The sequence below is a fragment of the Ictidomys tridecemlineatus genome, chromosome 8 (assembly GCF_052094955.1).
Source record: "Ictidomys tridecemlineatus isolate mIctTri1 chromosome 8, mIctTri1.hap1, whole genome shotgun sequence".
Lineage (NCBI taxonomy): Eukaryota > Metazoa > Chordata > Mammalia > Rodentia > Sciuridae > Ictidomys > Ictidomys tridecemlineatus.
The window spans coordinates 65,022,937-65,037,526 of NC_135484.1; the positions used below are offsets into that span (position 1 = coordinate 65,022,937).

At 36.6% G+C, this 14,590-nt stretch overlaps 1 protein-coding gene across 2 annotated transcripts in view; it reads left to right on the plus strand.

The window, feature by feature from the left end:
- The first annotated feature begins 3,368 nt into the window (after nt 1-3,368).
- The window catches only part of Gpr63 (G protein-coupled receptor 63), a 43,153-nt gene continuing 31,931 nt past the window's right edge, over nt 3,369-14,590 (plus strand). The window contains exon 1 of one of the 2 annotated variants that reach the window (XM_005338008.5): nt 3,369-3,666. The gene's annotated coding sequence lies outside the window, so the exon portion shown is untranslated. Of the gene's footprint in view, nt 3,667-4,805; nt 4,882-14,590 lie in introns of those variants that run through there. The other variant, XM_040283118.2, reaches the window with a different exon arrangement.

Below are 14,590 nucleotides of genomic sequence, written 5' to 3' on the forward strand. Positions count from 1 at the left end.
AACAGATAAGGCTATCCTTATTATCTTTCAAAAATACATTTAAATTCCAATACCAGTGTGAAGAGTAACATAAAATTGTATATATAACTTATTCACATCAGGTTATCAAATGTAGCTATAAAACGTCAAATGACATGAATAATACCAAACAAACTTGTTATTCCATACAAATCCCAGACTATTGCTACAGATAATCTTAGTTTGGATAACACCAACTTAAAGTGTTTCACCTTAATCTTTGTATTAGCTAAATTTAACTTTTAAAGCACAATTTAGAACTCATAGTGTATAGTAACAATAATTACATATCTACATGGGTTAGCTGTACTAGCAAAAATCAAAGGATAGTCTTAAATCTCTTATATATTTATGAAACAGGGTTCTCATACCTATTTTTAATGTGAGATTTCATCACACATTTTTATACTAAATTATATGGTGTACTGTGATGCTCTGTAGTTGTTTTATGTCTTTGATGGTTATGTCTCCTTGACTAAATTTAATCTCTTTGAGGATAATGACCATATTCTATGTTTTTGCTTCTGTATGCTTCAAGGCAGGCACTCTACAGATGCTAAAGACAGCTCAACATAAGCCAACTTTTGAACTTTCATTCCTTTATTACTGAAGATTCCCTTTAGATTATTCTAAAGCCTCTTGCAGGTTTATGTCTGTTTAATATGATATGTAAGAAATTCTATAAAACTTACAAATTAGGGAAGAAAATATAAAACTCTTTTGATTAGCATCTACAAGAAAGTTTCTTGGGTGGGAAGAAAAAAGTAGAAATTGGCATTTTTTTTGGTAGGCCAAAATATAAATTCTTTTATCCTATCTCTGAAAAGAAGTTATTGAATTGTTTAAATGAAATTGGACCCTGTGGCACTTAGATACTGACATGAGATTATTTATGGGTCATATGTTTTTTCAAGTAGAATGAATATAAGGAATTGTTTGTAACAAATTCCTTGTAACAAGGAATTTTTATGTACTCATCTAGTTGAATTGCTTACAATGACATAAGGCCTAACAATGGATTTGGCCTTAGGTTTGGCATATATGTTGGTGGAGTAATCCTAATTTTTTAAAAATATTTTTTAGTTGTTGATGGACCTTTATTTTATTTATTTGTATGTGGTGCTGAGAATTGAACCTAGTGCCTCACACATGCTAAGCAAGCACCACCACTGAGCCACAACCCCAGCCCCAGTTATCATAATTTAAAGGGAAACATTACCAAATACAAGTATATCTTGCATATTGTTTATTTGCAAGTAATATTTTCAATATCACTGAGGACCTCCTAGTGGCTCCTGAGATCAAAGGATATAGTTGGCTGGTTAAATTACTTGCAACTCCATGACTATTGGTATGCTTATCATTTCAATCTTTAGACTACTGCTAAAAGGGACAGATAGGTAGTCGGTTGGATATTGGGGAACGGGGGCATCTATGGTTTTTATCTACAATATTCATTCCCCTTCTTTGCTAATGACACTTTAATTTTCCTTTGGGAAAACCTCTTACTTTCTACTCAGTTTATCTAGTTTGGTTGTATATGGATAATGGGACACTAAAGCTATTTCACTTGATGTTCATATAACATGGGCAAATGACTTCAGTCAGTTAGTGTGCATTCCACTTCATGGTTATAATGGTTAGTTTCCAGGAGAGAGATTCTTGGTCTGCTCTCTTGCTGATTGGATCAGTTGCCAAGGTGGTTGGAGGTAAGCCTGGGGCTGCAGATCTTAACCTTGCTTAGAGAAAATAGAACAAGTATAATCAAAGCTAAGATAGGGAGAGAAACTGAACCCTGATAGTCTTTGGGCATCTGGAGGAAAAATAGAAAAGATGCTGTACTTTTAGGATTTATGAAAATATGAGCCAGTGAATTTCAGCCACTTCTGTTGTAGGTTTTCTTAAGTCAGTTTGAGGTGGGTGTCTGTCACATTCAATTATCCATACTATACAGGCATTTATTATAAAATCAGGATATCTTCAATCTTGCTTACTGTTAATCTCCTTTCCTGTCTTCTGCTTTTATAGAGCCCAGAGTTTACTTCTTCTCTATCTGGTAACAGAAGTTTCTTTCAATTTTGCATATTTTCTTCCTGCCCTCTTCCCTCTACCAGTTCAGCATAAGCACTTCTTCACAGCTATAGGTGGCAGAAGGAGAAGAACTAAGATGTTAGGGTCTAGTTTCAGGCCTGTGATGGCCTGAAAGTGTTTCAGGCCTGTAAGTGTTTTTGTGTGAATTAGAAAATACCATTTCTTCTCAGTCCTGTGCTAGAAGCAGTGCTTTGGAGCCTAGCCTGTACCTTAACCCCAAATAACCTGTCCACTACTCAGAAGACATAGTGAAGAATGCAAATGCATAGTATTGTACCACACTATGCTGAGGGCCCACAGTACTAAGAAGCAATGAGGTAGCAAAGCAAGCCAGTGGACAGTGGCAGACCCTCTGCTACTCCCACCCTGGAGCTACTATTGGGTGGTGATAGCTGCTGATATTGTGAGTCCCCTGGATATCCCTACTCTGCTGTGGTCTCAATAGTTATCACAAATGAAGGTACCTGGAAAACCAATATCATGTGTAACTTAATAATTGCATTTCACATGCAGCATCATTTACATCTTAAGGCAGGATCTTTCTGGGGTGACCTCCTGGAGTTCAATTTGGCGATCTTTGCAGCCAGTCTTCCTTCATAAAAAGTCAACGGTTCTAGAAATCCAGTTGAAGTTCGCTTAGGAAGTGGTCATTTAGTATGGGGTAAAGGAGAGCACTTGGCAAATCTCTCAGGCAGGGCACACATCAGCAACACCTTCAAAGATCTGTGTAGGGCCCCCAGCTAGTCTTCATTTTCCTGCACTCCTTCTTAGGTGAAACCCTCATTACAGTGTTTGCAGAGAAGAAAGAATAACCAGGGAGGAAAGGTAAGCAGCCTTGGGAAATAAAATTCCACTGGGCAGTCGCAGGCTGGGTTCGCCTACTTTTGGGGAGCGGGGGAAGGGTGGTGCCGCGGTGGGGGCGGGAGTCAAAAACCCTAATAGGAGTGTGCGCAGTTAGGAACAAGGAGAGGTTCCAAGAACTGTAGTGGGTTGCAGGCCAGCCGTTGGAGGGGGTCCAAGCACTTGCCATAGCCTTGGTGCCTTTGGCCCAGGAGGGGCGACCAGATGTGGGACACCAGTAAGGCTGGAGGAGAAAGAGCCAGAAAAGGGCCAGCGACCAGCCCGGGCACAGCCGGGGCAGTGGCTTCCCAGTATCTCTCCGTCTCTACCAGCATCCTCCCTCTTTACTAGACTCCTTCTCCGTTCTCCTTTCCTCCCTCCCACCCACACACCCCCACCACCTCCGGGCCAAAAACGGGGCCGGCGCCTTTAAGAGGGAGCTTTGGTTACCCTGGGGGCGGGAACCCCACGGCAGATCGCGAGGCGGAGGCTCCTGTCGGCGATGCTCCTCACTTTCTGCTCCCGCTCCCGCCGCCACCACCGCCTTTACAGCCACCTCCGCCTCCTCATCGTCGTCGTCCTCCTCCTCTGCCTGGAAGCCCTGTTCTCAGCAGCGGAGGAGAGAAGTGCTATGTCAGGAAAGTTCCTGGAGGAACTGGATGAGGCCATGCTCCCCGGGCTCTTCCTGAGGCGCCCGCGCGCTGCCCTTTGTATGAGGTGAGCCTGGGGTCCTCGGCCCCCGGACAGGTAGCCGCCCGGGGCGGGGCGGGGCGTGCTGGGACCCTCCGGGTGGGGACGGTGTGCGGTGTGGCGGAGGGCGCGGGGGAATTGAGGCTGCTGAGACTGAAGTTGTGCCAGAGCAGCTTGGGTTTGCGGTAAGATTTTTGCAGCTGGACTGGAGTCATTGCAGCAGCCAGCGCCACACACAGGGAGCTGGCGGGGACTCTGTTCCTGCGGGTGCCTGCTCGCCTCCCGGGTCCCCTACGGGCCGGGGCAGTTAGGCCTTCTAGGAAGCGGGTGGCTGCTGCTCCCCGCGGGGCCGCCGGCTCCAGAAGCGAAGTGCTGCGAGCCAAAGGAAGGGGATCGACTCCGCTTGAACTTTTTACATTGTGATCTCGCCGCTCTTGGCCGAAATTCACCTTGTTTGCCCAGGTGGAAGGCTCCCTGCGAGCTCCAACAGTTCCAAGAGGTTCCCTCTTCGCATGCGGTTAAGCTTGTGGAGGAGCTATGTGTCTTTAGCCTTGGTAGGTTTTCAGCCTCGCCCTGATTTTGCTTCTGTCTCCCCTGTTAAAAAAAAAAAAATTCTTTTTCTTTTCCTTTTTTCTTAAAGAAAACATATTTTGGAATCTCAGAGTACTTACAAAGCCTTCAAAAACATCTTTAAAAAGAATTTCCCCCCAGGGCTGGCCCAAATTTTCAAAGTGATCCTTTAGTCTTTGATGAAATATTTATATTCAGCCTCGACACTTATGAAATACAGCATACCTGTACTATGATGAAGTTTTTTTTTTCAGTGAGAGGATGAGGTTTAGCTATATCTTTAAGAATAGATTTTCTTTGTTTATTGAGGAATTCATTTTTCATTCTTAGATTAAGAAGGATCCAACTAATTTTAGGAGTAACATTTCTAAGAACTGCAAATAAAACCTGATGTTTCTTGCATAATTTGATGTTGTTTCAGACAGTTTTATCCATGGATGAGGTATGTAATATGAAACCTAATACATAGGTACATTTATTACACGAGGGGGTAAGTTTTCTTTTTCTGTGTTTCTCATGGGTGAAGAAAACCCCATATACTCACACTCTATGCCTCTGGCCACTTCAGTCTATTCTTGTTTGTCTTTCCACTCAACAGTGTGTACATCTGATGTCAGCTGCAAATCAGAGGTGCTGATGAAAAGTACCTTTATTTTGTGAAGTACTGCAAAGGTAAAATTTTGTGGCACATTGATTACATCATCCAGATTACTTTGAATAATACAAATGAAATGGGAGAAGTTATTTGAAGAAAAGAGTGTCATGAAGTACTAACATTTTCAAGTATATGCTTTACATGTAATTTTGTTTGTGAAAGACACATACTACCCAAGTAGAGGATATTGTAGGGAAATATCTTTTTTTGCAATGGGGAAATTTTGAAAGAAAACATCTTAAAATAACCATTAATATTGTAAAATTTTATATGGGACATAGATTTTTGATTCTGAGTATAATTTTGTCACTTTGCTGTAGAATATACCAGAACTGAAACTTAAAAACAAACAAAATCTCTCAGTTTCTCAAACATTTTTCCAAAATTTGCAGCCAACTAAACATTTTTGGAGAAAAATTTGCTTAGAAAAGTCATAGACTTAAAAATCCTAACTCAGTTACTGTTGTACCATTAGGACTTCAGGATAGAAGGTAAGAATTTGGGGTTCAAAGATGGATGTGATTTAATTCCTAGAATTCCTTGATTAATGTGAGTTCCTTGAGATTTCTTATAGGTTTATTTTATTTGGGATGATTGTTTCATGAATGGTTCTTTTTGAAACTACGTATGTGTAAACACATGCAGACACAGACACACACACACACATACACACACGCATGGCCTGATATAGGTCTTATAACTGTACCACACTTACATCTATATTTGTCTGTCTAGCCTAGTGAAAACCATTCAGGGATATGATGACACATATGTACTAAGAACAGCAGGTCTAGTGGCTGGGGTTGTGGCTCAGTGGTAGAGTGCTTGCCTTGCATATGTGAAGCACTGGGTTCAATCCTCAGCACCATATTAAAAAATAATAATAAATTAACAAAGTTACAAAAAATAAACGACTAGCAGGTCTAAAGATTAGAAGCTAAAAATATTTTTTATTAAGGCTTGTCAACTTTTTAGCATTTTAGTCAATTTATGTTAAAAATGCTGTTTTCTAACTTTTCTGGAATTCTTAGAAAGCTTGGACCAGGAACCATATAATAATAATCTTAAGCATATATTTATCTGTTAAAATGGACTGAATTATTCCACCATAGATGACTGAACTAGGCATTTCTTAAACTTCAATAATTTATTTGTAGTAGAGGAATCTGTAGGAAAAAAATTGCTTCACAGTATAGTGTTTTATTCTTTTAGCACTTCAGAAATGACCTTGAAGGCACTCATTCTCTAAGTCTGGAACTTACAGAGTAGACCTCAAAAGTATAAGAAGCAAATCTTGGGGAAGTTCTGATACTTTTTATGCTAAACATGACTTAAGTAGCATTTGATTTCAGAGAGTGACTCATTAATGCATTAATGTTTGCATTACATTAATGCTATAATACAATGCTGCAGTCACTGTAAAGAAAACTATCTCATCTTTGGAATATTTCTTAATCACATTTCTTGGTTGAAGCTACTACATTTCAGCAAATGTATGAAAATTAGAAATTAGATGAATAATCCATCTAATTTTGGTTTTTGTCTTAATTTGTTAGGTTTTGCCCCAAGAGTGTTTATATTTGCTATAAATGTCTACTGTAGCAGGTGGCATACCCTTCCCCCATTTTCTTTGCAATTATGACATTCATATTTGTGATGAGGTTTTAGAATTCATGTGAAACACAATAAGAAGTTTAAAAGAGTTGACATTACTATGTCTTTAGCTTTCAAAAAAAACTAATATTTGAGATGTTTGATTATGAGCCTGAGATCACAGACTTTCAAGGCCGATGGGATCTTGGTCAATTATAGTTTGTTTCATGGGAATTTTCTGTTTAAGGTCAGATGTGCCCTTAATTTGAACTGTGTGATCCACAAAATAGTGCTTTTGCAACCACAAAATGTGGAGAGAATTCCACATAATTTGCAGTGTGGGAAGCCCAACATGCTTTAGTGTTTAGTTGGCTAAAGGCAGTGTGCCATGCTTGTAAAAAATGGTTTCTGAGGCTGACAGCAAGCTGTTTCAGTCTTTGAGTTTGACACATAGGACAAAATGGCTTTTTACCTCTATGCCAGTAAATATGGGCAGGATTGGTCAAATTAATTTCTGCCCATTTTTGTTTTTTTTGACAGACAATTTAGAAAGCTCAAGAATGAAACTAGTTTAATATACTGGGATATACATTCATTTTCATTATAAACATAATGAATTAATTTGGATTTTAACATGGCTCTGGGGTCTTGGGCAAATGAGCATATATTTGCACTTAAGAGGGTAAGAGAGTGGTCACCTATTGAAATTAACAGTAACACTATTGTTATTAGTACTTCTTTGAGTGATAATGCTAAAGAAATTACATTCTCTCAGGCCCAATTTAGATTAACAATATCCCCAGCCAGATACTATTTCAGACACTTGACGTATATATTAATTGATTCTTAGATAATTTTCAGTTGAAACCCTTGTTTGTCATTATAGTTGTTTGCTTTATATACTTTTTTAGGAGTTTTGACCAAAGGTATTTGGTTAACTTCTTTGTCTCAATTGACTTAACTCAGTCTGTACAATTAAAACATTTGAAAACTATTTTGGACTTTTTTTCTTTTTTTAATGTGGAAACTTCTAAGCATCAACCTGGGAAAGGACAGTGCAGAAGGGACATAATTCTATATTATAATTGTTTCCTTCCAAAGAGAGGTGTCCTCACCTCCTCCCAGTTTTTAAAAAACAAAAATATATAGGTAGTTTTTGAGAAAGATCATTCATAGGTTTTTAAAGATGTCTGATGTCTGGATAAGAATAAAGGTTTTCAACTGAAAGTTACCTAAGAACTGGTTAATTTCTGTGCCAGGTATTGGGTTCTGAGTCTCTGGCTGAGGGTGCCTGCTGTAAGTTTTTTCCTCTTATTAGATCCTGGGAGGATATAGACAAAAGAAAGTTTTGGGAGGAGGAACTATTCTAGGCCTCGCACCTATTGCCTTACAGAGGGAAGAATGTTTGCCTAAATATGTATTTGTAATATAATATAGTCTTTTCATCATTTTAACTTATTTTTTCTATTTCCTCCGGGTTGTATGTAAAGCAGTCTATCTGCTTCATTTTGATGAAACCTGCATAAACCATGATGCTATCTAAAATTTTTACACTATCCAGAACTAACCGAGGTCTGTTCTTCGGTTCTCTCAGCTCATTCCCACTCAGTATTTCTTCAAATGCTCTGCCTTCTCTTGCATTATCCAGTTGTTTAATAATGTACGTGTGGGTTTTGGGTTTAAGGCTCTCATATAAAGGTGTAGTAATGATGTTGGTAACTTCTCATTTTGATTTTTGTATTTTGCGTATAGTTGCCATTGTAAGATTTCAAATCTTTGTTCTCAACTCTAACACTTTTTTATTTTTATGAAAATGACACATGTTATTATAGAAAATTTTAAAAATCCAGACAAGAAAAGAAAAAGATTATGTCTACAGATAACTATTGTTATCATTTTGTTTTTTTATAGACACACACATATATATATACACACACATATGTATATATACACATATATATTTATATTCATATATAGAAAAATAAGTTCTAAAAATGGCACTTTTATATATTGTTTTGTGATTTTAATGTAAAGATGAACCACTGCCATTTGCGTCCAGCACAGATGGCTAACTCAAAGCCTCAGGGGAAATTCCGAAGGTGTTAGAAATAAAACAGACACACAATTTACTTTTAAACCAAGATCCAGGAGGGTTCCTCTGCCCTCAGCCTCAAGCTCTCCAAACGGGAGAGTGATGAACTACAGGAGAGGCTGGCGAGAGAGCAAGCACGCTTTGGAGTGAGCTTTTATGAGGGGAATCTAAATTCTTAGGAAATCCCGTCCAATGAAGGTCAAGGGGGACAGGGTTACAAGGACAGGTGAGGTGATTGGATCCCTGGGGATGTGGAGAGACAAGCTCCTGCACAAGACACAGTCGCTGGAACCTTAGAAGACCAGGGCTGTCCAGCAGAGTGACCACCCCACAGATGCCATACCACTCAGCAGGGAAGTTGGACCCAGTCACGAACTAGATTGGTCTCCCACAAACCACTTTTCATGTCATGGAATAATGTATAATATTTTGAATAATGAATAATATTGTTCTATGGATATATCATAATTTGTAGGGGATATGCTGTAATATTCCAGGATTTTTTCCCCCTGTGTACAACAGTGATTATCTTGTAGCTCATTTTTATACCTGTCTATGATTATTCCACTTGAGTAAAGTCCTAGAGGTAGAATATTTTGGGAGAGATAAAGGATATTGATGTTTTACATTGACCTTATTCCTGATATAAAATCTATAGACCTACTTATGGTCTTCCTTGGTTATCTTTTGCAGTTTATTATTCTTATTCATATTATTTGCTTAGTGTAATATATTTGAGCCTTTCATTTAAGTCAGATAGGATTTGAACCCAGACCTGACTGATCAGTGCATTATCCAAATGAAAAAATCCTAGATGTTTATGAAGATTTAGCCTCAACCCAAAATCATTCATTAGTTCTCAGTTGTTACTATTAATTGCTATTTCCAACAAAACAGACATAACAGTTGATAGTATGCAATGAGAATGTTTTCCCTTTTTCAATTTAAGTCTCTTTTACTGTATTCCTATGTGATCTCCTCACCACATTTATTGATGCACACTTAATTGCTGTAGTATAATAGATGATTTTTGTTTCCTGTGGAGTTGTCTCTAAAATTTAAAGATTTTTTTTCCCTGCCCTGTATGTGTACTTCTGTATACTTCTGGACTCTTAGCATTTAGAATACATTTGGAAGGCTTAAACACATTATTAACTTTGAGCTCTCTCTCTGTGAGTGTGTGTGTGTGTGTGTGCGCACGTATGTGCCTGTCTATGCCTGTGTCTATTTTATCCATATGTTTGTATCTTTCTTCATTTCTGTTAAAAATGAAAAACTTCATCTTAGCCATAAATTACCTTTTTGAAACCACATAGCTATCATTCTGTCTATCATGAAAATATGGTATTTCCAGGAACAGAACTAGAGCTCTAAAATGGACAGAAATTAGCAAGAGGACATATGTTAAAACATAAGAACTGATGGTGAAAAATAGAGAAAAATTTTTTTCTTCACTTTTAGAACTGAAGTTATCTTTAGCCACAAGACATGACCCTAAGGAATGAATTCATGTTTGTATATTCCATTTTTATGATCTGACTGTGGAAGGTAAGGTAAAATAAACATAATCCACCTCCAGACTTATTTTCTGGGCCATTTATTCTTTTTTCAGACATTGTGTTCTCCACTCTGGAATAGTCACTTTTTCTCCTTTCTCCAACTCAAGCTTAGGTTCTCTGCTCTTTTACTTCCTGTTGCTTTCTTTTGTTTTAGTCCTTCAAAATGAGTTTTTTGTTTAGTTGAATGTCATCTTATACCATCTTTATATATTGGTATAAAAGGTACAGGTATGGATCCAAACCAACAGGTATGGATAGATTTAACAGGTAAATTTTCTTTTTTTTAATGAGATCTTGTGGAAGTTCATTCATGTTTATAGGAAAGTTCAGGATATTCTATTGAAACTGATTTCACGGCATAAAATATTTTTCTTTTAATAATATTTATGGTGAAGTATGTTTTACATATAAAAGGATGTAAAACATTTTTATAAGTTAAAAAATTAAATATCCATGAACCTATACTAAAGTTAATATAACAGGCCTAGAATCACTCTATTTATTCCTCACCCAGAGGCAACTGTTGTTTATTCCGAAAGCTGTGTATTCTTTATTTTTGATTATTTTTGGACTTTACATAAATTGAATTATCTTCTCTATCTCTCTCTCCACACATACATGTGCTCTCACACACTCTTATTCTTGTTTCATTTGTTCACTGTTATGTTTTTGAATAACATTGATCAATGTTGTTTGTAGCTGTAGTTTGTTTTCATCACTCAGTGTTTTATTGTATGAATTCTAAAATTCACCCATTCTTTTGTTAAGGGTTATTTATGATTGTAACTCTTCTTTTATAAGTATAGCATCAAGTTTTCTATTATATTTTTTTAGTCTGTTTTAATCATTGCCATACCTGTGATATGTTCCACTTTTTTCTTCATGATGATACTAATTTGTGTTCTCTTTTCCCTTCATCAGTCTTGAAATATATTTTTAAAATATTTTTAGGGAAGCGACTTTTAGCTTTGCTGATCATTTCTATTAAGTGCTTGTTTCTAACTCATTCATTTTTATACTTTTAATTTCTTTCTCCATGTTTTTATTTTGCCTTTATTAGGATTTCTCAGGTTGGGTGCTTACTTGCTTCATTCAAGGACTTTGAATTTCCCTCACCACTTAAGTTGCATATTAGAGTTTTTGTTATTGTTATTTCTGAGTTTTGTTTTTGTATGTTTCTGAGGATTTTCTGTGATTTGTTTGACCCATGTTGAGGATGGTGTTTCCTAACTTATTGTTGTTGTTCTTTCTAATTACTAATTTTGTGATATGGTCAGAGCTTGTTGTCTGTATCGAACCATTTCTGTGATGTTTGTTGAGTTTAGCTTTATGTGCCACAACAAGTAGTCTCCTTTAATAATGTTACATGTGTAGCTTGAAAGTAACATGTATTCTCTAGTTTCTGGGTGTACTGTTCCACATATATCTATAATGTGAATATTTTAATTGTGTTTTTAAAATATTTTTACTTATTGATGTTTTTGTCTGCTTGATTATTCTATTAAGAGAGATTTTAATGGATTGTTAAGACGTGGATATGTAGTATGCCTCATAAGCTTATCTATGAGACAGTTTTGTCCCTCATGAGCAGAGCTTTCTGTCCTGAGCTGATTGCCATGTCCTGAGCTGCTTTCTTATGCCATGTGCTTGTGCCATGATGTTCTGCTTTACTTTAGGCCCAGAGATAGGGGGTTGACCATCTGTGGGCAGGGCCCTCTGAAACCATGAGCTCCAAATAAAATTACCCTCTTCTTTGTTGTTCTTGTCAGGTATTTTGGTGATAGTGGTACAAAAGCTGACTAAAACATGGATTTATCATTTTCATCTTGATAATTATCATTTTCATCTTAATTAATTAATGTTTTGCTTTCTGAGGCTTGTAGTTAAATGTAAGTTTAGATTTTTAAATATCTGTGTAAATTATAAATTGAACTTTCTATATCTCTAGTAGTGTTTTTTGATTTAAAGTCTTTTTTGGGGGGGGGTTACTGGGGATTGATCTCGGGCACTATTTTATATTTTATTTAGAGACAGGGTCTCATTGAGTTTCTTAGTGCCTCTCTTTTGTTGAGGCTGGCTTTGAACTCTTGATCCTTGCCGCTGGGATTATAGGTGTGGGCCACCACACCTCGCTAATTAAAGTCTTTTGACAGTTATAAAACAATACAGATCACGAATGCTTGATATATCTTTCTTTTCTCTTTGGCTTTCCAGTTGGATCTATATTGTTATGTTTTTAGATGTGTCTCCTATAAATAGCACATAGCTGGTTCCTTGTTTTTAGCTGAATAATTTAATCTGTTTTAAATGAAGACTGATATATTTGGGTTTATTTATTATCATATTACATGTATTTTCTATTGTGCTTATTCTGCATCCTTTCTTCTGTCCTTTCTTATCTTTTTTGAGTTACATTGTCCTTCTCCTTTTTACTGCTAGTTTTATTTACTTGAGAGCTTAAAGGACTGGCTGTAAACTCTATATCTCTTCTGTTAGTGGTTGTTCAGGCAGTTTTACTATGAATACTAATCATTATGTAGTCTACAGTTAATCATAACTTTTGCTTTCTATTATGAGATTGAAAAGTGTCCTCCAAAAGTGTATATTGAAGCCCTAATCTCCAATGTAATTGTATTTGGAGATGGGGCCTTTAAGGAGGTAGTTAAGGTTAAAGGGGTAGAGGCCTGATCTGATATCTCTGTTGAAGCACAGAGATCTCTCTGTCCCTCTCTGTGTGTACAGAGGAAAGGCCATGTGAAGATACTCATGTCAGAGGACACAGCCAGCAAGAAAGGCCTTACCAGAAACTAATCCTGATGGTTCCTTGGATGTTCAGTCTTGGGAACTGTGAGAAAATAAACTAATGTTGTTTAAACATTGAGACTGTGGTATTTATTTATTTTTGTGTCAGCTCCTCCTCCACTTAAAAAATACGAATTCCTAAGAAGCAGTTTACTCTACAAAACCCAATTTTAACTTACTCGTGTTTTTACTGATAAATATTTTATAGTGCTATCCTCTTTCTTTCTTCATAAGTTAGACATTGCTTTTATTATCATACACAGTGCCTATTATATTTAAGCTTCTATTGATACCTCTTTTCACCATTCCTTCCTGTATATCAGGCTTCTTTTTGGGATATTTGTCTTCTACCTGACTTGTATCCTTTGCTTTTCCTTTGGAAAGAAAGGGAGAGAAGGAAGAGGAAGAGGGAGAGTCAGGGTTGGGGGAGGGCAGAGATTGCAGAAAGAAGGATATATTTTTGTTTATCACAATACTTTTAATTTGCCTGCTTTCTCAAAGAAAGTTACCCTGGATATTAAATTCTATTTGACAGCTAATTACTCGCGGCATATTAAAAAATATCATTCCGTTGTCTTCTGAATATTATTATTACTATTAAGAATTAAGTGGTCAAGCCCATTTTGTTTCCCTTGTCAGGGAATCCACTTCTTTTTCAAACTCTAATTCCTTCTAAGACTCTTTAAAGATACTCTCTCGCTCCTTAAGGATTCTCTCTTTCTTTTTCTATTCTGAATTTTCAATTGGATGTCTCTGGGTATGAATTAAAAAAAATAGTCCTATTAGATTTTACATAGGCTGCATTTGAGGATTAGCATTTTTAGGAATTCTGGAAACTTCTATGTACCATTTTATGATCTTCTGGAACTCCAACTGTATGTTTGTAAGATCATCTTTATTTATCACCTTTGTCTCATCTCTATTATCTCTTATCTTTCATTACTTTCTCTTGATTGCATTCAGAAAAATTTCTTTTGTTTTAAGTTGCAGTTTATTAATTCACTTTAGCTATGTGCAATATGACACTTTGTTGATTTAGTTTTTAATGTCAGTTATTATGTTTTTCATTTCTAGTACATTATTTGGTAATTTTTCAAATTTGTTTGTTTCCTTTTCATAATTTCAACGATTAATTATTTCATTTTATTTTCTTTGTCTAATAATTTCTGTAATTGAAATCATTTTGTGGGTTTATTTCTTTTTCCCTTGCTCTTAGTCACTCATATTGCTTTGATTGTTTTGATGTTCTGTGATTTTTTTTTTAACTGTAAATTGCTTGCTTTCCTTTGAACTTTGTTGTAATTTTTAAAGTCTGGATTGAGGGTGAGTTCCTCCAGCAGGGACATACATTTATTCCTGCTATCAGTTTTGGTGCTATATTTGTGTGGATTGTGTTTGAGATTTTTTTTTTCTTTTTTTGGGTTTCAGGGTTAGCTTATGGTAACTTATGGTAACAGTTCCTCTGAGAGAATTATTATTTTCCTCATCTCCCTTGTACCAGGATCTAGACTGCAGTTTTCATTTCTGTCCTTGTGAGGCTAGGGGCGTTCATTTCTTGTTCAGATTTTACATAGGAAATATGGTTCTTTGATGCCCCTGGTTGTTGAAGTCTTCTGAAATATAATTTTATAATCCCAACTCAAATGATTTACGTTTGACTATGCTAAAGAAACTGTTCTG